Raw genomic sequence first — 24836 nt, 5'->3', positions numbered from 1 at the left:
TTGAAGTTCAAAATGAAGCTGGGCCCAATGTTGAAGTTCACAATGAAGCTGGGCCCTCTGAAATTGTTAGTGCTGGACCTTCTGGTATTGTTCATGAAGAACCGGGCAGTTCAAGTGGTAAAAGGCCTGTAGAACCACTTAGAATGCCATTTGATAGTGATTCTAGTGACGAAGATGAGTTTATAAGCATGAGGGAGATGAAGAAACGATTGGTTGTGCTTGAGCAAGATTCGATTCATAAAGATGCAAAGATTATTCAGCTTGAAGACACAATTGTGAAGAAAGATCAACAAATTGAGCAACTTTAAGGAGACGTTAGCTTGTTATTCAACATTGTTTATGATCTACGAGGAAAGCTTGAAAAGAAGTTTGGCCAGGAATTTTCTGATCCAACAGATGTTGAAAACAGAAAGAAAGCCTTTGAAAAGGATAATGCTGAAAAGAATGCTGCAATGGAGAAATACTTTGAAAGAGTTACTGATCCAGAAGCAGATAGAGCAAAGGTAGAAAGGTTGAAAAAGAAAAGGGAGTTGGTGATCTTGAAGAACAAGAATGTAAATCCAGACGATGAAGATGCTCATGCGACTCATCACTTATTAGATGTTGGTGAAACCCTTTACGATAAAGTTGGAAATCGTTCTGGTGTAGTTAGCTGGGGATATGATCATGATCGCAAGAGATGGTGGATCAGAAGAAAAGTTGGACCTGTTGAATGGTACAAACGTTCAGGACAGTTTCAGACTTTCACTAAGGTGGATTTGACAGACTTGTCTAATAAACCTTATGTGGATGATAAGCCTAATGGTCCTGGATATGCATTCTTTGAGAGGTTGAAGAGGGAGGTTGCTAAAGGTTTTCCCTCGATGCGTACGGCAGATTCTATTGTTAAACCAGCAAAAGGGATTAGAGATCCTTATACGAACAAACGTATGAAGATTGTGCACTGGCCAGCTACTGATAAAGAGAAGACAATTCCGTTGGTGAGAAAGATTCCCAAAGGAGCACTGAAAACATTGCACTTTTGGGCATATGATGAACGTCTTGGACAAGCGGTGATTGTTTGTGATGGAGATGCAAGTTACTGTTTGGTAGATCAGGTTGACTTGTTGAATCTTGCGGTTGAAGATCTGGAAGTGTTGGCAAGCAATCAAATCAGAGCTACAGAAAAATATGAAGAAATTGCTAAGGATTGGACGTCTGCTGTAGCGTCTGTCATGCATATCCATAAGAAGGGTTTTGGTGGTTATAAAGACAGTGTGAGTGGTGGTAATCAAGGCAACGGAAGTCAGAAGAACCTTCATGCATAAACCTAGGGGGAGATTGTTGGAACCCGAAGGTTTATTCATGTAGGTTAGCACAGTTTAGGGGTTGATCTTGTAATTGTTTAGTTCTTATATTTTGGGTTAATTATGTAAGGGTTGGGCTAGTCTTGTAGGTGTCGCATGGGCTTAGGAATCGGCCTAGATGGTTATGTATTTAAACAACCTTTAGTTCATTGTTTAAGGGTTGTTGATCTAGTGAATAGTTGGGGGCGACATCTAGGAGAAGGAACCGAGTTCCATTCGAGTCTTGTATCAGTCTTTGGCAATCATTGAATGCAAGATTTCGGTTTGTTCTTTATTCATTGTTTATATTTTGATCTTTATATTTATTCTTGAATCACCTATTGATTGGTTTCCGCACAATCAATAGTTTGTTTGATATCATTGAGAGATCCTCACGGGTTTTACAGAGATACTTGTCACACCCCGACCACGTAGAACATACAAAACGTGGCGGAAACGTCGGGGAGTGTTGTAACAGAATCATTGTTTCATAACACATGGAAATTTAAATATTGTTTTATTGATTAAATGAACTCGTTGTTCTATTACAATCACATAAGTACAACTATGATCTTCCAAGTTTTAAAGTTGCTAAGGCACGAGTCCATCCTAAATGTAGCATGTATCAACAATCATCTCAAGACAGCACCTGAAACATGTGTAAAAATAGGTACGTCAGCATAAAAATGCCTGTGAGATACATAGGTTTTGTGAAAACGGAGTTCATGACTTATGTTTGAGAAATGTTTAGTCATGAACTTTGTAAATTTGCTTTGTCTTGTAAATCATTTGAAAAACGATAGGATCAGATGATATGTATAAATAAGAGAATAATGTATGGTTAACTGAATAACCATGTAAAATGAGTTTGTATAAGTTAAGTTGTTTGAAAAACAATGTTTTAATAAAACGTTTATGGTATATATAAAATATACCTTGGTTTTAAGAAAGCTGAATAAGTAATATATTAAAATATATTTCAGTTCCAATATTGTTAACCCAAGTGTACTAAATAACGCCACGGTATGTAATGCAATGAAAACACTTATATATAAGAAGTACCAGCGGCGTATCTACCATGTTTTCATCACATTACACTCGTTCCGTTATCTAAACACTAACCAAAACCAAATCGTTTGATAGATAGTATATTAAATATACTTTAGTTGTTCAAAATAATAGTTTTCAGTAGTATATTACAAGTATACCTTGGATTTATAAATAACACATTAAACCATGTTTTAGTTTTGTAACTAACATATCAGTATATGCTTTGGATGTGATAAATAACATATTAAACTATGTTTTAGTTATGTAAGTAACATATCACAATATGCTTTGGATGATTACAAAATATATGTTGGTTCTGTACAATACCACACATGAGAGTATATCAAACTATACTTTTTGGGAGTATATCAAAATATACTTTAAAGGTGCGATTTAAGAATTCATTCAGACCTGGTGTATCAAACTACACCTTTGAGACTATAAGGATACCACAAAGGAAATCCCTATTTGGATGGAGAAACAAATTGGTTTCAGACATTCCATGACAACAGGAATGGGGTGTCTAGTCCTATAGCGCTATATCATACTACCAATCGGTCTGGTGAACAAAATAAGTACTATTCCAACAATTACTTTTGTAATTTTTGAGAAATCAGTGTTTAAACCATAGATAGTCATTTAGTTTGTCAAAAGATAAATACTATCATGTATAATCAATTATACTTTGAAATCATGAAAATAACAGATAGGTACACATGCTTCACCCCAAAACAGTTCGGAAAACAGTAAAAGAGGGGTTCAATGTACTCACATTGACTCCTCGAAAACATGTAAAAGATGGGGTTCAATGTACTCACCTGAGATTGCTTTGGATTCCTTATATAATAACCGGATAATGCTAAAAATCACGGAATATCAACGGCACCTAATAGGTAGCTTATGTTAATATACCGGACCAAATCGGAAGGATCGGACAGTACGCGGGTTCGTAAACCAAACGAGTACGGAGACTCGTGTAATATGGCTTAGCAAAGCCTACATACTAAAATGAAACCTAATCTAAGTGCTTACGGTCCATCACGACCCGTTTAGGTAGCTTATGCTACCCTAACGCGTCGTTCGCGTAGAACGCGTTCGGAACGCCTAACATTGCGACCACACGGTATAACCTCGGAAGGTTATAGCTATGGTCACCAAATGTGTTTGGTCGGGTCCTAATGACCGACCAAATGGGTCGGGTTCGAAAGTATAAGCGATGGTTTAAATCGCTTACCTTACGACCTTATATAAGCACTAAACTAAAAGTGACGAGCTAAGCATGTTAGAACATGCTTAACTAAGTTTAGAAACAGGTTTGGCATCAAAACAAACGGCTTTGATGCCCACGAGTAGTTTGGTTACAAAATACGCAAGAATGCGCATTTTGGCCGAAACTACGACTCGTCACTGAGCCTAGATAACGTGGTAATCAGTAGGTATGGTCACTATGGACCATAACCATCGTGATCACGCTCACGTTATGAAGTTCCATGAACTTCACATTGACCAAAAGCTGGTCAATGCAGAAAGTCAACAAAACGTTGACTTTCGGACTCGAAAAGCGAATAAAAGAGCGAAAGAAGACTTACGGAGGGTCCCCGAGTGCTAATCAAGACCAAATAGCTCAGGTATGAAACAATGGTTTCAACTTAGAGCTCTAAGATCTGATTTTGTGAATTTTACACTAAAGGGGGGGGGTATTTATAGGAAAAGTGGAACCGTTAGGATCGTTTTATCGAATATCGTGCCTTGATCTCGTGCGTACATGTGTCCAAGTGGATAAGTTCAGTGAACTTGACCCTTGGCTCTTCGTTGGGTGAAAAGGCATCGCCCCTTGATCGAACGAAAGGCCAGATTCTGCATTAAATGCAAAATCTTCTGTCAGACATGTTCACGCGGCCCGCCTCATGTTTTGGGCAATCTTTACGCGGGCCGCCTGGCCCCTCTGATCTGCACCACTTGCAGAATTTACACTTTTGGTCCCTGTTTCGTGTTTAAGCTATTTCCAGCCCTTCTAAGACCTGTAAAGTCATCTTTAAGGCCCTAAAATGATGCCTAAACATTGTGGACATGAAACATGCCCAAAAATATGTCGGATGTCGGTTCGTTTGGCCGTACGATCGCGATGTTCGCTTAATTACGACGGAATGCGCATAAGCGTGAAAGACGATCCAAATGACGCGACGAATGGATTTTTCTCATGCCAAACACTAAGGCATAATATTAGGATGCTTACATAAATTTTTGGATGTCCGGATGTATTCAGAACGTGAGTTACGCGCGAAAGTGCAAACTTATGCACTTTTTGACACTTTTAGTCCCTGAATGATCCAAAAGTTTGTTTTAGCATACCAAACCCCTCAAAGCCTATTTCTAAGCTATGTAAAGGATATATATGGTATGTTTAACTTATGGACATGTTCCGGAATGTTCGTTACAGTTCAAATTGGCATACTTTCGCAGTTTGTCAAGTTTAGTCCCTGTAAGCGAATTAACTTGTTTTTGCCATACCAAAGCCTTCAAAACTTATTTCTAAGTTATGTAAAGGTTATTTAAGGTATGTTAAGTGTATGATGGTCTCCCGGAGTATTTGTCGCATTAAACTGAGTACGTTTATGCACCAGTTTGCGTATAATTCTCCAGAAAGCGTTGTAGAGTATGAAATTGAACAAGAATTGATATGTGCAAAGCATACACATATTTATACAAATCCCAAGTATGAAATACAATATTTCCTTGGTTTGGCATTTGTTTGATGGTTGGAGTGACACAGGTGTCACAGTCTCCCCTACTTTAGGAAATTTCGTCCCGAAATTTAATTCTAGAGGAAACTCGTGAGGACAGCTGTGAAGGTTTCGCCTTATAATAGATCCATTGAACCCTTAGGTAAAACCCTGGGCCATGTTAGGATTCTTAGCGAATTTGTTAACCCTCAGAGTGAATTCCTTGAAATAGTAAAACATGAAATTTTGAACTACTGATTGACGAACGTTTCTTATGAAGGCTTATCATAGGAAAACTTGGTGTGTGATTGAGATCAGAATTGGGGGAGTGTGAGAATAAATGACATTGGTCGAGGTCCGAGACTTCTCCCGTATCATTATTCTTGTCACTAGGTCTTAACACATGATGAAACTTCATGTGGTTCCTGTGCACTGAATTCCATAATTATGTAGGCCTCCATAATTACGTAATTCCTTGCACAGTCCGCACAGTCCATTTCATAATCCGTAGGAAAAATTTCTTGAATAAATATGAAGCGATTTGACTAGACCACCAAAGGATCCTTTTAATTCGATCAACGAACGATCTTTTTAACTAGATCAACACATGATCTTCTTAACTAGACCGTCGTACGATCTCTTTAAATAGACCGCTTAAGGGATCATTTTTATATCATCACATGATATTTCTAATCAGATTTTCAAAATCAATCTGTTTAAGCAGACCTTTCAAGAGGTCCAATTATAGAACAATACTTTATAACCTAAGTGACTTAACTACACTGTTGAAATCCATTGAGGGTTTAAGATAGTATCTTTGGATATCCCATTATGAATCTCTCGTATGAAGATATGAAAGATTCTATGAGGATTTGGATGGATCACATACAACCACAAAACATGTAAGAAAATACATAAGCACAAATTTAGTTAACTTGATTCTTTATTTTGTTATCCTTAGGTATGGATATTAAGGCACACTAGGAATCCAACCTATGGATTTCATTTGGCACTTTAACGATTTATGAAGATCTATCTATAAAGATAGAGGGATTCTCAATAAGTGTTTGACTTTGTTTCTTAAAAGAAACGAGAGTTTAAGGTTCTTGGGGAGATCACAAGTGATCATAATATGACAGAACCATACGAGTAGTTTGTTTTTGGGTTGACATCATAAAGTTGCATCAAGCATTCACACAAACGCATAAATTTTGCATAAATAAAAACAACAAATCTTTATTTATGTAGCAACGGATTTGTCTTGAAGTGTCAAAAGATAGCAACTAAGGAAATACAAAACACTAATTGTTCACTGCTACCTCATTGTTCATGTTTGCCTCATTGATGTTGAACACTCGTCCACGCGCTGGAGGTATGTTAACAAGCCTTGGGCAATTGTTTCTGTAGTGGGTAAGGTCACCACAGTTATAACATGACCCTGGAGGGAACCGTGCTTGAACAGCAGCAGGGTTTGCAGCAGTTTGATTTGCATAACGACAAACATTGATCAAATGTCCCAACCGCCCACAGTGGGTACATTTGTGACACTGCTCTTGCTCTAGATGATGACGGTTGCATTTGTTGCACAACGGTGCAGTACCAACATAGTTTTGTCTTTTACGAGGTTGTGTTGGCTGGTTTGGTGCAACTTGTTTGTCTTGAGCAGTTACAGCGTAGCTTTGAGAGGCTTTGCGCTTTTCCTTCTTGGACACCTCAGCACTTTCTTCCTTTGGTTCCACATGAGCAGTCTTGTCAGATGGTCTTAAGTCGCCCTTCCGAAACAGCTTGCGCTTCCTGATTTGGGATTCAGTCAGAGTGGCAGCCAATTCAATGGCTTGTCTGACAGTAGTAGGGTTGCTGCCAGTAACGATGTCCTGAACTACGTCAGGAAGCCCATCAATGTATTTCTCAATCGCCTTATCCAGAGGCGTAACCATAGTAGGGCATAACAAGCTCAATTCCTCATAGCGATCAGTATAGGCTCGATGTTCCCCACTGTCTTGCTTTAAATCATCAAATTCCCTTTCTAGAGCCCTAAGCTCATGACGAGGACAGAACTCCTTCATCATAAGAGCCCTAAGCTCGGCCCAAGTCTGTGCTAATGCAACCTCTGCACCGCGGTCTCTCATAACCCCATTCCACCATGTAAGAGCCCTCTTCTGAAACACACTCGAAGAAAACTCGACCTTGCGATTTTCAGGACACTGAACGTGACGGAAAGTGTTCTCAATGCTCTCGAACCATTGAAGAAGACCAGTTGCTCCCTCAGAACCATTGAACTTGAGCGGTTTAGCTGAGTTAAAAATCTTGAAATTGCATGGAGCATTGATGTTGTTGATGGCTTGAGTTATTTGAGCATAAAGAATTGGGAAGGCATCAGCCATTTGTTGCGCGATGATTTCCGCCAGTTCGGCATTCGCCATCTGATTGTCGCGTCGAGGAGGCATTCTAAAAGAGGAAACATGAGAGGAAACGAGTGAGAGAATTAGACGAAAAGAATGAGATGGAACAAATCTGATGAAAGCAAGGATAGTGGCCGTCTGTCTGTTACTACAAAGCAACACACGACCTGGTGATTAATCAAAGCAAATAGGTCAAAAATAATGTATCGCGAAGACATGCTCGCCTATAAGTGGACACTCACCCCAAGAGTTCCCAGGTAAGAGTGACTGGTCCGATTATGTGGATTTGTACGAACACTCTAGCCTTAGACAGAAAACTCAGGGTACAGGCACCCACCCTTCCAGTTTGCATGTGTTCACAATATTTAGACCAACTTTGACGAGAGTTTTGAAAATTCAAAGGGGTTCAAAACCTTATAACAGAGGGTTCAAAACCTAGTAATCAATCATCCTAGAACAGATGATTAGTTTTCAAAGCGGTTTTGAAATTTATGTTCTTGTTGCGGTCGTCGCCTAAGGATAGGTGACGGTGTTGTTTTATGACTAAACGCAAGTAAACTCGCGTTAGGGTCCTAGGAAGGTTATAGACTAGGTCAAAGCATTACTAATAACCTAATTCCCTATAACCATGAGCTCTGATACCAACTTTTCTGTCACACCCCGACCACGTAGAACATACAAAACGTGGCGGAAACGTCGGGGAGTGTTGTAACAGAATCATTGTTTCATAACACATGGAAATTTAAATATTGTTTTATTGATTAAATGAACTCGTTGTTCTATTACAATCACATAAGTACAACTATGATCTTCCAAGTTTTAAAGTTGCTAAGGCACGAGTCCATCCTAAATGTAGCATGTATCAACAATCATCTCAAGACAGCACCTGAAACATGTGTAAAAATAGGTACGTCAGCATAAAAATGCCTGTGAGATACATAGGTTTTGTGAAAACGGAGTTCATGACTTATGTTTGAGAAATGTTTAGTCATGAACTTTGTAAATTTGCTTTGTCTTGTAAATCATTTGAAAAACGATAGGATCAGATGATATGTATAAATAAGAGAATAATGTATGGTTAACTGAATAACCATGTAAAATGAGTTTGTATAAGTTAAGTTGTTTGAAAAACAATGTTTTAATAAAACGTTTATGGTATATATAAAATATACCTTGGTTTTAAGAAAGCTGAATAAGTAATATATTAAAATATATTTCAGTTCCAATATTGTTAACCCAAGTGTACTAAATAACGCCACGGTATGTAATGCAATGAAAACACTTATATATAAGAAGTACCAGCGGCGTATCTACCATGTTTTCATCACATTACACTCGTTCCGTTATCTAAACACTAACCAAAACCAAATCGTTTGATAGATAGTATATTAAATATACTTTAGTTGTTCAAAATAATAGTTTTCAGTAGTATTTTACAAGTATACCTTGGATTTATAAATAACACATTAAACCATGTTTTAGTTTTGTAACTAACATATCAGTATATGCTTTGGATGTGATAAATAACATATTAAACTATGTTTTAGTTATGTAAGTAACATATCACAATATGCTTTGGATGATTACAAAATATATGTTGGTTCTGTACAATACCACACATGAGAGTATATCAAACTATACTTTTTGGGAGTATATCAAAATATACTTTAAAGGTGCGATTTAAGAATTCATTCAGACCTAGTGTATCAAACTACACCTTTGAGACTATAAGGATACCACAAAGGAAATCCCTATTTGGATGGAGAAACAAATTGGTTTCAGACATTCCATGACAACAGGAATGGGGTGTCTAGTCCTATAGCGCTATATCATACTACCAATCGGTCTGGTGAACAAAATAAGTACTATTCCAACAATTACTTTTGTAATTTTTGAGAAATCAGTGTTTAAACCATAGATAGTCACTTAGTTTGTCAAAAGATAAATACTATCATGTATAATCAATTATACTTTGAAATCATGAAAATAACAGATAGGTACACATGCTTCACCCCAAAACAGTTCGGAAAACAGTAAAAGAGGGGTTCAATGTACTCACATTGACTCCTCGAAAACATGTAAAAGAGGGGGTTCAATGTACTCACCTGAGATTGCTTTGGATTCCTTATATAATAACCGGATAATGCTAAAAATCACGGAATATCAACGGCACCTAATAGGTAGCTTATGTTAATATACCGGACCAAATCGGAAGGATCGGACAGTACGCGGGTTCGTAAACCAAACGAGTACGGAGACTCGTGTAATATGGCTTAGCAAAGCCTACATACTAAAATGAAACCTAATCTAAGTGCTTATGGTCCATCACGACCCGTTTAGGTAGCTTATGCTACCCTAACGCGTCGTTCGCGTAGAACGCGTTCGGAACGCCTAACATTGCGACCACACGGTATAACCTCGGAAGGTTATAGCTATGGTCACCAAATGTGTTTGGTCGGGTCCTAATGACCGACCAAATGGGTCGGGTTGGAAAGTATAAGCGATGGTTTAAATCGCTTACCTTACGACCCTATATAAGCACTAAACTAAAAGTGACGAGCTAAGCATGTTAGAACATGCTTAACTAAGTTTAGAAACAGGTTTGGCATCAAAACAAACGGCTTTGATGCCCACGAGTAGTTTGGTTACAAAATACGCAAGAATGCGCATTTTGGCCGAAACTACGACTCGTCACTGAGCCTAGATAACGTGGTAATCAGTAGGTATGGTCACTATGGACCATAACCATCGTGATCACGCTCACGTTATGAAGTTCCATGAACTTCACATTGACCAAAAGCTGGTCAATGCAGAAAGTCAACAAAACGTTGACTTTCGGACTCGAAAAGCGAATAAAAGAGCGAAAGAAGACTTACGGAGGGTCCCCGAGTGCTAATCAAGACCAAATAGCTCAGGTATGAAACAATGGTTTCAACTTAGAGCTCTAAGATCTGATTTTGTGAATTTTACACTAAAGGGGGGGGTATTTATAGGAAAAGTGGAACCGTTAGGATCGTTTTATCGAATATCGTGCCTTGATCTCGTGCGTACATGTGTCCAAGTGGATAAGTTCAGTGAACTTGACCCTTGGCTCTTCGTTGGGTGAAAAGGCATCGCCCCTTGATCGAACGAAAGGCCAGATTCTGCATTAAATGCAAAATCTTCTGTCAGACATGTTCACGCGGCCCGCCTCATGTTTTGGGCAATCTTTACGCGGGCCGCCTGGCCCCTCTGATCTGCACCACTTGCAGAATTTACACTTTTGGTCCCTGTTGCGTGTTTAAGCTATTTCTAGCCCTTCTAAGACCTGTAAAGTCATCTTTAAGGCCCTAAAATGATGCCTAAACATTGTGGACATGAAACATGCCCAAAAATATGTCGGATGTCGGTTCGTTTGGCCGTACGATCGCGATGTTCGCTTAATTACGACGGAATGCGCATAAGCGTGAAAGACGATCCAAATGACGTGACGAATGGATTTTTCTCATGCCAAACACTAAGGCATAATATTAGGATGCTTACATAAATTTTTGGATGTCCGGATGTATTCAGAACGTGAGTTACGCGCGAAAGTGCAAACTTATGCACTTTTTGACACTTTTAGTCCCTGAATGATCCAAAAGTTTGTTTTAGCATACCAAACCCCTCAAAGCCTATTTCTAAGCTATGTAAAGGATATATATGGTATGTTTAACTTATGGACATGTTCCGGAATGTTCGTTACAGTTCAAATTGGCATACTTTCGCAGTTTGTCAAGTTTAGTCCCTGTAAGCGAATTAACTTGTTTTTGCCATACCAAAGCCTTCAAAACTTATTTCTAAGTTATGTAAAGGTTATTTAAGGTATGTTAAGTGTATGATGGTCTCCCGGAGTATTTGTCGCATTAAACTGAGTACGTTTATGCACCAGTTTGCGTATAATTCTCCAGAAAGCGTTGTAGAGTATGAAATTGAACAAGAATTGATATGTGCAAAGCATACACATATTTATACAAATCCCAAGTATGAAATACAATATTTCCTTGGTTTGGCATTTGTTTGATGGTTGGAGTGACACAGGTGTCACAATACTAGGTCTTTATACTCAGTGATATCTGGGGTATTATCCCGGGACTTCTGCTGTATGGAATTACTGACCTAGTCCCCGGATAATGCTTTTCGCAAAATGCTTGAAATATAGCATCGCCCTAAGCAAGCTGATGAAACAATAAAATTGATAGTCGCTGCTGTTGTAATCAAAAGATCCTCTAAAGGGGACCCACCAAAAGTCGAAGCCGTCATCTCTCTGCGTATACAGAAGTATCGACCTGAGCTCTCACGGCCCTCGCACATAACCCCTTTACAGATATCATCTGTGGTATACTCACCTGTAAGACTGAATATTGGGATCTGGATACAGGAGTATATTCGAGTGGAGTGATACACAATTAAGTTTGAGTTTCTAAAACACTAATATCGTATCTCGAATCGATTGAAATTTGTGTGAAAATTTAAAGTGGACCAATATACTGACAATCTAGGTAAATTGTTTAGAACTGAGTATGTTTAAAGCTTAATGGTGTTAGTGATTTGTCACAAAACTGATATGATCCTCTTACACAATGTCACACCCCCAAAAATCCACACGCGGAGTACCACCGCTTGGAGGCGTGACATGACCAGGATCAAGCCACCAATCATATTGAACATGTAATTAATATCAAGTAGAATAAATGCAAATCAATCATTCAATACAATGGCATCCACGATCGATGTTCCACACGACTTGCTCCTCCCTGTGCAAGCTCCATATGTACCTAAGGTCCTGCAAGGCATGCAGCAGAGAGTCAACAACTAGTTGAGCGAGTTCACAGTTAATAGTTCAGTAATAGTATTGGTATAGTAAGCATTGCGTTCGTTCATTAAATAATGTATCGTATTAGTTCGTATCGCAGCCCTCTAGGCATGTATGCGAAGATTAGGGAAAGTTCTCAAGTATTCTAGACTATGTATATTTGTATCGCAGCTACCCTGGCATGTGTGCGAATTTCAGTATGTATAGTTCGCGGCCTTCCTAGGCATGTGTGCGAATGATAGTCATAATATCGCGGCCAACCCCTGGCGTGTGTGCGAAGATCAGTTCAATTAGTATACTAGTCTAGTCGTATCTCATCATTACCCTTCCTCACCCTGAGGACCATATCATTAAACTCTGTCATCTGAGTAAGTACGAATAAATAATCCAAAACCCATTCCCACCCTGGGAACCCCATGCCTTGGCTGTGTGAACTCACCTTGGTTTGCTCGGTATGCTAAGTATGTGCTCACAGTTAATCAATCGAGTCCTAGAGTACGCACGTATACATAATCAGTTTATATCCAAGTTATCATCACAGAAGTACTAGCATGCATCCAATAATCATATAAGTCATGCACATTACTTAATAGCAGTTTATCAAATCTAGTTAACCTCTAACAGACTTAAGTCAGGTTACTGTGCAAATCATTCAAGTCGGCGAAACACAGCAATGGCGAAACATGTTTTGGCGAAACATCATCTGTTTCATCGTTGCTCCTTTGACGAAACAAAACCCTGTTTCGTCAATTACCCTTGGCGAAATAAAAGTCCAGTTTCGTCAATTACCTTTGGCGAAACACTCCCCTCCTGTTTCGCCAGTATCAGTTCCGTCAACACATCAGTTACACATTCAACAGTTACGCAGAATTCACAAGAAACCCTAATCGGCTGTCATCATCAAGAAGCAATCATGCCGAAAATCATTAATATAGAAACCATCATCAAATCATCATGGAATCAATCAATCATAACTGGCCAAAAATTAACCTTAACGGGCCGTTCATACAACGAGTTTAATACGAGCACAATCCATCATATTACTAGGTGTTCATACAATTAATTACTAGTTTAGATTCTTGTGTTCAATGGTGCATCATGTGGTTACATTCGGTCAATTTAATCATATGTCGGTTGACATTATGCAAGACTCATAGAACCCTAATCATACTCATGTTTCACATAATCTATGAGAAACATCAGAATCAATGTACTCCTACCAATTTACAGATCAACAGCATATGCACAACATGCGTAGAGAAACCAAAGAATCTATAAATCTATTTAACAAGCATGCAACTAACCGAGATGAATGATACGAATGTTTGATCGTTCACGAGAGCTTTGGGGAATACGCAGGGTTGCCGTCAAAGTGGGGAGAGTTCTAGGGTTTTTGAGATTGCCAAGAATGATAAACGAACCAGAACACCAGTTATATAAGGTCGCGTAACAAGTTGGGCCCGAACTGGGCCTTCGGCGAATTTAGACTCGGCGAAACATCCTGTTTCGTCGAGATGGAGTTGACGGAACAAGCCTCTGTTTCGTCGAGGTGTTCTTGGCGAATCAATTTCTGTTTTGCCTTGATAAATCATGTGCTATCAGTTTTTGGTTTTCCAGCAGGTTTCATGTTATACAAGCAACACATAATCATGCAAACACAACACAATACATTTTATTATAACACGAGGTGTACAGTTTCAAGCCAACAAGTCAAACAACTAAGCAATCAAAATCAACAGTCAAAGTCAACGCGCAATAAATGTGAAAGTGACAGTCAGAAACTCGAGTTGTCACATTATCCCAACTTAAAAGAAATTTCATCCCGAAATTTGGTACGTACCCACTGAGGAAGCTAGATAGGTTGCATCGTTCACTGGTTTTCCTGGGGTGTCACATCCTCCCCCCGTTGATCTGGAATTTCGTCCCGAAATTCCGTGGTAGTAGCTTCAGCCTCAACAGTGGTTGTATTGGTTTCGAATAACTGGGGATACTTTTCTGTCATCTGGTCTTCGCGTTCCCAGGTGTACTCTGGGCCACGTCGGGAGTTCCAACGAACTCGAACAAGAGGGATTCTCTTGTGTTTGAGGACCTTCACATCCCGGTCCTTGATTTCAACAGGTTCCTCGACGAAGTGCAACTGTTTGTCGATAGTGTGCTCTTTAAAGGGAATTATGAGTGTTTCATCCGACAGACATTTCTTCAGATTCGATACGTGAAAAACATTATGAACTGCCCCGAGTTCTGCTGGTAGGTTTAGCTTGTAGGCCACTTTGCCTATTTTCTCAATGATTTCGAACGGTCCGACGTACCGCGGATTTAGTTTGCCCCGTTTTCCAAAACGAACCACACCCTTCCAGGGTGAGACTTTAAGTAAAACCCGGTCCCCGACCTGAAATTCCAAAGGCTTCCTATGCTTGTCCGCGTAGGCTTTCTGACGGTCGCGTGCTGCCGCCATGCGTTGTCGTATCTGTGCAGTCTTTTCTGTGGTGTCCACTATAAGCTCTGGACCCGTGATCTGACTATCCCCCACCTCTGCCCAACAGAGAGGTGACCGGCATTTACGCCCGTACAATGCCTTAAATGGAGTGGCTTGTATGCTGGTGTGATAACTGTTGTTATACGAAAACTCCACTAAAGGGAGATGCTTTTCCCAGCCATTGCCGAAATCGATAACACATGCCCGAAGCATGTCTTCTAAGGTTTGAATCGTGCGCTCAGACTGTCCATCCGTCTGAGGATGATAAGCTGTGCTCATATCTAAACGAGAGCCAAAAGCCTTGTGCATTGCTTGCCATAACTCTGACGTGAATCGTGCATCGCGATCCGAAATGATGGAGGTGGGCACCCCGTGCCTCGAAATAACTTCTTTAAGATAAACGTCTGCGAGAGTGGAGAACTTATCCGTTTCCTTAATAGCCAGGAAGTGTGCAGATTTGGTGAGTCGATCCACGATCACCCATATAGTATCATTCCCACGCTGGGATCTAGGTAAGCCTCTAACAAAATCCATGGAAATTTCTTCCCATTTCCATTGCGGTATCTTGGGTTGCTGAAGTAGGCCCGCTGGTTTCTGATACTCCACTTTGACTTTTGCACATGTCAAACACTTGCCAACATAAGTCGCGATGTGGCCTTTCATGCCAGGCCACCAGTATGTTGTTCTGAGATCGTGGTACATTTTATCCGACCCTGGATGTACCGAGTAGCGAGACTTGTGTGCTTCATCCATCACAAGCTCTCGTAAACCGCCATAAAGTGGGACCCAAATACGCCCCGTTACATAGTAGGCGCTGTCTTCCTTTTGTTCCATTCGTTGCCTTGAGCCGCGTAAGGCTTCAGCCTTGACGTTTTCAGGTTTCAATGCTTCTATCTGAGCAGTTCGTATCTGTGCAGGAAGACTGGACTGAATCGTGAGCTGCAAAGCTCGTACGCGTCTAGGTGTAGTGTCTTTCCGACTGAGGGCATCAGCCACAACATTGGCCTTGCCTGGGTGGTACTTGATGGCGCATTCGTAATCGTTCAGAAGTTCGACCCATCTTCGTTGACGCATGTTCAAATCCTTTTGCTTATGGATATACTCGAGACTCTGTGATCGGTGTAAATTGTGCACTTGGTACCGTACAGGTAGTGTCGCCATATCTTAAGCGCGAAAACGACAGCTCCCAGCTCTAAATCGTGCGTCGTGTAATTTCGTTCGTGAATCTTGAGTTGACGAGAAGCGTAGGCAATAACTTTATCCCGTTGCATCAATACACAACCCAAACCCTGTATCGTTGCGTCACAATAGACCATAAAATCATCCGTGCCCTCTGGCAGTGAGAGAATAGGTGCGCTGCAAAGCCTATCCTTTAAGTACTGGAAAGCGGTTTCCTGGGATTCTCCCCAACGGTAAGTGACGCCCTTCTGTGTCAGTAGTGTAAGTGGCTGCGCAATCTTTGAAAAGTCTTTAATAAATCGTCTGTAGTACCCCGCCAAACCCAAGAATTGGCGTATTTCCGTTGGTGTACGCGGTGCAGGCCAATTCCTGATCGAATCTACCTTGGATGAATCAACATGAATCCCATCCTAGTTTACCACGTGGCCTAGAAAGTGGACTTCACGAAGCCAGAAGTCGCATTTTGAAAACTTGGCGTACAATTGTTCCTTTCGAAGAAGTTCCAAAATCAACCGTAGGTGCTGCTCGTGCTCCTCCTGACTCTTGGAGTAAATCAGTATGTCGTCGATGAAGACAATCACAAACTTGTCTAAGTACAGCTTGCACACCCTGTTCATCAGATCCATAAATACGGCAGGCGCGTTCGTTAACCCGAATGACATAACAAGGAACTCGTAGTGACCATAGCGAGTTCTGAATGCGGTTTTGGAGACGTCCTCATCCCGGACTCTCAGCTGATGATAACCTGACCTTAAGTCTATCTTGGAGTAGTAACTCGACCCTGCAACTGTTCGAATAGGTCGTCTATACGCGGAAGAGGATAACGGTTCTTCACTGTCACCTTGTTAAGTTCCCGGTAATCTATGCACATCCTGAAGGTACCGTCCTTCTTTTTCACGAACAACACTGGAGCTCCCCAAGGCGAAGAGCTTGGACGAATGAAGCCCTTTTCCAAAAGCTCTTGTAGTTGCTTTGACAGTTCTTCCAGTTCAGTTGGAGCCAAACGATACGGTGCGCGGGCTATTGGTGCTGGTCCAGGAGCTAACTCAATCTGGAATTCGACCTGGCGATGAGGCGGTAGCCCAGGTAAATCTTCAGGAAACACCTGAGGAAAGTCGCATACTACTGGAATATCCTCCAGTTTTCTTTCCTTCGCTGATGCATCAGTGACAAGTGCCAGAATTGCAGTGTGCCCCTTTCGTAAACATTTCTGCGCCTTCAAGAAAGAGATGATGCCAACCACAACACCACTCTTGTCGCCTTGAACTTCGAGAGGTTCCTTGCCAGAACAGGGAATGCGAACTATCTTTTCCTTGCATAAAATCTCTGCGTGATGTTGGGATAGCCAATCCATACCGATGACGATGTCGAAACTACCCAAAACTATGGGTATGAGATCAATCGAGAAGGTCTGGCCAGCTAAAACGATGCTACAACCCTTGACTGCATGTGCGGCTTCTACACTTTTACCATTTGCTAATTCTACGACATGTTTGGTGTTTAGGGGTGTTGGTGTACGTTTTAACATTTTACTCACTTTTAACGATATATAGCTTGTATCCGCACCCGAATTAAATAAGACAGTAACATAAATATCGTCGAGAAGAAACTTACCCATAACCACATTGGGATCATTCATTGCGTCGCCCCGACCCAGCACAAAAGCACGACCCCGAGCTTCGTTGCCATTGTTGTTGTTGTTTCCCCCGTTGTTCTTGTTCCCGTTGCCCTGGTTGTTGTTGTTGTTGCGATTCTGGTTCTGGTTCAATTGAGGGCAATCACGTTTGAAATGACCTTCTGCCCCACACTGGAAACACCCCCGGTTTCCACGCTGTGGCTGCTGCTGTTGGTTCTGTGGAGCTGGTAGTTGCAGTTGCTGGTTCTGATTCGCAGGTCGCGCACTCCTGCATTCTTTAGCTTCATGCCCACTGTCAGTCTTTCGTTGCTAAACCTGTGACTGAACTGAAGCTGATCCTTTGCTGGAATCCCCATCCCATTTTCTTTTGTTGTCACTGGGAGTAGAAGAAGTAGTAACAGCAGTAGTGGTAGCACTGATGCGTTTTGGCAGCTTGCTCTGTTCTACTGCCTGATCCGTAATACGATGAGCAAGGCGCTGGATAGCTTGGATGTTGTCAAGATTAGCCGATGTCACATGGCTCTGAATCTCTGGCGCTAACCCCTTGAGATACAACTCAATGCGCTTGACTGGAGGGTCCACCATCGTTGGACACAGCACGGCCAGCTCGTTTGACCTTTTGGTATAAGCTTCAATTTCTGACCCAGTCATTTTCAAATGGTAAAACTCGTCTTCCAACTTGTGGATGTCTTCCCGTGTGCAGTACTCACGTTTAATCAGCTCCATGAAATCGTTCCAAGGGGTGGCGTTAGCAGCTGCCAACCCTAGGATCTGTACTTGCGCGTTCCACCAAGTTAACGCGATTCCTTCCAAAGTACCGGTGGCGTACTTGACCCTGCGAGCCTCAAGGCATTCACACATCTCGAATACCGACTCGAGCTTCTCAAACCAATGGAGTAGTCCCACTGCTCCTTCCGTGCCACTGAATATGCTTGGACGACAGTCCACGAAGTTCTTGAATGTGCAGACAGGTTGTGGAGCGTTTGGACCTGCTTGTGCAGCTGCAAGTGCCGCAGCTACTCGTTCATTGATAAGAGCCGTCAACTGGGCTTGAGTCATGTTCACACGTCCAGACATGATCTTCATAGTAAAGTTAGAGTAAGTGAGAAAAGTTCGCGAGTAGGCGATGACAGAAGAGTGTAAGCACATAGGTATTCTTATGTAATGAAGTATAGTAGGCAATGTAACCTAAGCATACTACGAGCAAAGTTCTATACAGTTCTAGCAAGCATGTAATAAACATAAACCTTATTACCTAGGATGTTGAGTCTTGCACGTGGAGCGAAGCGTCGTTGTGGATCGTTGAGAGCACTGTTCTGGTTATAGTCTAGTTTTAATAAAAACGTTTTTCCCATATTAAAACCTAGTTCTCTATAACCAATGGCTCTGATACCAATCTGTCACACCCCCAAAAATCCACACGCGGAGTACCACCGCTTGGAGGCGTGACATGACCAGGATCAAGCCACCAATCATATTGAACATGTAATTAATATCAAGTAGAATAAATGCAAATCAATCATTCAATACGATAGGTGTTCAAAACATAATTATAGTTTCAAAATGTAGCGGAAGCATAAGTATGAAAACCCAATGTATAACATAAGTTCAAATGTTTAAATGTTTTAACATGGCATCCACGATCCATGCTCCACAACGACCTGCTCCTCCCTGTGCAAGCTCCATATGTACCTAAGGTCCTGCAAGGCATGCAGCAGTGAGTCAACAACTAGTTGAGCAAGTTCACAGTTAATAGTTCAGTAATAGTATTGCTATAGTAAGCATTGCGTTCGTTCATTAAATCATGTATCGTATTAGTTCGTATCGCAGCCCTCTAGGCATGTATGCGAAGATTAGGGAAAGTTCTCAAGTATTCTAGACTATGTATATTTGTATCGCGGCTACCCTGGCATGTGTGCGAAGTTTCAGTATGTATAGTTTGTGGCCTTCCTAGGCATGTGTGCGAATGATAGTCATAATATCGCGGCCAACCCCTGGCGTGTGTGCGAAGATCAGTTCAATTAGTATACTAGTCTAGTCGTATCTCATCATTACCCTTCCTCACCCTGAGGACCATATCATTAAATTCTGTCATCTGAGTAAGTACGAATAAATAATCCAAAACCCATTCCCACCCTGGGAACCCCATGCCTTGGCTGTGTGAACTCACCTTGGTTTGCTCGGTATGCTAAGTATGTGCTCACAGTTAATCAATCGAGTCCTAGAGTACGCACGTATACATAATCAGTTTATATCCAAGTTATCATCACAGAAGTACTAGCATGTATCCAATAATCATATAAGTCATGCACATTACTTAACAGCAGTTTATCAAATCCAGTTAACCTCTAACAGACTTAAGTCAGGTTAATGTGCAAATCATTCAAGTCGGCGAAACACATCATTGGCGAAACATGTTTTGGCGAAACATCATCTGTTTCGTCGTTGCTCCTTTGACGAAACAAAACCCTGTTTCGTCAATTACCCTTGGCGAAATAAAAGTCCAGTTTCGTCAATTACCTTTGGAGAAACACTCCCCCCTATTTCGCCAGTATCAGTTCCGTCAACACATCAGTTACACATTCAACAGTTACGCAGAATTCACAAGAAACCCTAATCGGCCGTCATCATCAAGAAGCAATCATACCGAAAATCATTAATATAGAAACCATCATCAAATCATCATGGAATCAATCAATCATAACTGGCCAAAAAATTAACCTTAACGGGTCGTTCATACAACGAGTTTAATACGAGCAAAATCCATCATATTACTAGGTGTTCATACAATTAATTACTAGTTCAGATTCGTGTGTTCAATGGTTCATCATGTGGTTACATTCGGTCAGTTTAATCATATGTGCAAACGGTTGACATTATGCAAGACTCATAGAACCCTAATCATACTCATGTTTCACATAATCTATGAGACTAATCTTTCATGCTTAACAACATCAGAATCAATGTACTCCTACCAATTTACAGATCAACAGCATATGCACAACATGCGTAGAGAAACCAAAGAATCTATAAATCTATTTAACAAGCATGCAACTAACCGAGATGAATGATACGAATGTTTGATCGTTCACGAGAGCTTTGGGGAATACGCAGGGCTGCCGTCAAAGTGGGGAGAATTCTAGGGTTTTTCAGATTGCCAAGAATGATAAACGAACCAGAACACCAGTTATATAAGGTCGCGTAACAAGTTGGGCCCGAACTGGGCCTTCGGCGAATTTAGACTCGGCGAAACATCCTGTTTCGTTGAGATGGAGTTGACGGAACAAGCCTCTGTTTCGTCGAGGTGTTCTTGGCGAATCAATTTCTGTTTTGCCTTGATAAATCATGTGCTATCAGTTTTAGGTTTTCCAGCAGGTTTCATGCTATACAAGCAACACATAATCATGCAAACACAACACAATACATTTTATTATAACACGAGGTGTACAGTTTCAAGCCAACAAGTCAAACAACTAAGCAATCAAAATCAAAAGTCAAAGTCAACGCGCAATAAATGCGAAAGTGACACTCAGAAACTCGAGTTGTCACAACAAACTCACAAAAATATTGTTTGTAAATATTTTATTTTCTCTGCATTTCATTTTTATACATTCAAAAATCCAAAAAGATTTTTAGTGTGTTTTAGCATAAATTTTTGAAAAAAATTCAAAAAGATTTTTGACAACTGCTGTTGGAGAGCTAATTTTCAAAATTCCGAGTGCTAAACATGATGAACAGATGGTTTGGGTGAATATGTTGTTTTGAAAAATTAAAATATATCTTGTGACACCCCAGGAAAACCAGTGAACGATACCTAGCTTCCTCAGTAAGTGCGTACCAAATTTCGGGACGAAATTTCTTTTAAGTTGGGGATAATGTGACAACTCGAATTTCTAAGATTGATTTCATACGTATTACACGAGCATGTGTTTGACTAATTACTTAATTTCACATTTGATTGATATGAAAGTATATATATATGTTTGATTGCTTGATTGTGCATAATTGTTTGATTGGGTATAATGGGTTCCATATTGTGAAACTTGTACTGTATGTTAGCTAGTTAGTGTGAATCATGGCCCAACCTACGAAGGATGTTCCACGAAACATGATGCATGAATCGAAGGATGTCGAAACATATGAAGTCTCGAAACATATCCTTCGCGCTCGAAACATATCCTTCGCGCTCGAAACATATCCTTCGATATGTTTCGGCCCAGTCATCTGATGGGCTTGGCCCATTACTGTGATACGTATATATAGGAGTGCATGTAAACTGATGGTTATTTTCAAAGAAAAACCCTAGTTTTCAGTTCGTGTGTGACGGCAATTACAAACACCCGGAGATTATTTGCTGAACAATTCCCTTTTTGCTCTCAATTCCGGACGTGATTAATTAACTGTGAGCACTTATTTAGCATACCGAGCAAACCAAGGTGAGTTCACACTCTTACCAAGGCATGGGGTTCCCGGGGTTGGGAATGGGATTGGAAGGTTGATTAGATGCTCTATTGACACTATGACTAGACTACCACATCACTATCCTCGGTTGTGAAGGATACCTATAGTTACGAGTAGTCTAGTGGTTAGGAAACGTGGAACACCACCACAGGAAAACGTGGAACACCACCACAGGAAAACGTGGAACACCACCACAGGAAAACGTGGAACACCACCACAGGAAAACGTGGAACACCACCACAGGAAAACGTGGAACACCACCACAGGAAAACGTGGAACACCACCACAGGAAAACGTGGAACACCACCACAGGAAAACGTGGAACACCACCACAGGAAAACGTGGAACACCACCACAGGAAAACGTGGAACACCACCACAGGAAAACGTGGAACACCACCACAGGAAAACGTGGAACACCACCACAGTAAAATATACAAACGGCCCAGTAGAGCCACCTATTACAAATGAACTTACTATTACGCATTTCCTTTATGTGAACTCGCTCAACTAGTTTGTTGATCATTCTGTTACATGCCTTGCAGATCGTTAGGTACTTGGAGCTTGCACACGGAGGAGCTGGTCGTTGTGGGGCTTGGATCGTGATCACCTTGTTAAACACTTTTGATGTCTGATACTTATTTGCTATGGGTTTTACAATAATACGCTTCCGCTAAACAATGTTAACTTACTTATGTTTTGGAAACACCTTTCATATGGAAATGGTTTGGATTATAATGTGATTACTTTTACTTTATACAATGTTCTGTATGATTGGTGGCTTGATCCTGGTCAGTCACGCTCCCAAGCGGTGATACTCCGCAGGTGGATTTTTGGGGGTGTGACAGATTGGTATCAGAGCCATTGGTTATAGAGAACTTGGTTTTAATATGGGAAAACGTTTTTATTAAAACCAGACTATAACCAGAACAGTGCTCTCAACGATCCACAACGACGCTTCGCTCCACGTGCAAGACTCGACATCCTAGGTAATAAGGTTTATGTTTATTACCTGCTTGCTAGAACTGCATAGAACTTTGCTCGTAGTATGCTTACATTACTTTGCTCACAACTTGTTATTGCTTGAGAACACATACGTGCTTACACTCTTCTGTCATCGCACTATTCGTGAACCATTCTTACCTATGCTACCTTTACTGTTCGATCATGTCTGGACGTGTTGACATGACTCAAGCCCAGTTGACGGCTCTCATTAACGAACAAGTTGCTGCGGCACTTGCAGCCGCACAAGCAGGAGGTATAACCTGCTATCCCAGACCTATTCTAGGATGTTAGATCCTACTCTCGTGACCCAACTTTCGCGCTTAACCTTGATCTATCTTTCTCGCGCAACGGGTCAGAACGCACACATTCCAGAACATCATGGACTGTCGTCCAAGCACATTCAGTGGCACATTCAAGAACTTCATGTGTGAACACCCTGAGGCTCGCAGGGGTCAAGTACGCCACTGGTACTTTGGTAGGAATCGCGCTAACCAGGTGGAACGCGCAAGTACAGATACTAGGGTTGGCAGCTGCTAACGCCACCCCCTGGAACGAATTCAAAGAACACATTAAAAGGGAATACTACACGCGTGATGACATCCACAAGTTGGAAGTGGAGCCTTACCATTTGAAAATGATGGGGTCAGAAATTGAAGCTCATACGAAACGATAGAACGGACTGGCCATCTTGTGTCCAACCATGGTGGACCCTCCAAACAAGCGTATCGAATTGTACCTCAAGGGTCTAGCCTCAGAGATTCAGAGCCAAGCTACATCGGCTAACCTCGACAAAATCCAAGACATTCAGTGTCTTGCTCATCGCCTCACGGATCAGGCAGTGGAACAGAACAGGCTACCTAGTTGTATCAGCGCTATTACTATCGCTACCACTTCTGCTACTCCCGCTACTCCTAGTGACAACAAGCGGAAATGGTATGGGTATTCCAGCAAGGGTTCAGCTACCGCTCGGTCTCAAGCACAACAGCAGCACAAGAATAGTGATCGCCTGAGCACAGCAGAAGCTAAGGAATTCAGGAGCCCACGGCTTGCACACCGGAATCGCCAGCAGCAACAGCAAGCAGGAATCCTATACAAAGAAAAGATTGTTCGCATTCCTCGTTCTGGTCAAGAACCTCTCGAAGCTCAAGGCGACAAGAGTGGTGCCGTGGTTGGCATCACCTCTTCCTTGAAGGCTCAGAAATGTTTGCGGAAGGGCCACACCGAAACTTTGGCTCTCGTTACTGACTCATCAGCGAAAGAAAAGAAGTTGGAAGACCATTCAGTTGTACACGACTTTCCTCAGGTGTCTCGCAAGGATTCACCTGGTCTACCGCCGCATCATCAGGACGAATTTCAAATCGAGCTCGCTCCAGGAGCAGCACCCATAGCTCGAGCACCGTATCGCTTAACTCCACCAGAATTGGAAGAACTATCGACGCAGCTACCAGGAATCTTGGATAAGGGATTTATCCGACCTAGCTCTTCGCCTTGGGGAGCTCCAGTGTTATTTGTGAAGAAGAAAGACGGTACGTTCAGGATGTGCATCGACTACCGTGAACTCAACAAGGTGACGGTGAAGAACCGTTCCTCTTCCGCGCATAGACGACTTATTTGACCAATTGCAAGGGTCGTGTTACTAATCCAAGATCGATTTGAGGTCAGGGTATCATCAGCTGAGAGTCCGGGATGAGGACGTCTCCAAAACTGCTTTCAGAACTCGTTATGGTCACTACGAGTTTCTGGTCA

Source organism: Helianthus annuus, chromosome 9, assembly GCF_002127325.2.
Source record: "Helianthus annuus cultivar XRQ/B chromosome 9, HanXRQr2.0-SUNRISE, whole genome shotgun sequence".
Lineage (NCBI taxonomy): Eukaryota > Viridiplantae > Streptophyta > Magnoliopsida > Asterales > Asteraceae > Helianthus > Helianthus annuus.
Note: the sequence above shows the minus strand (reverse complement) of the source record.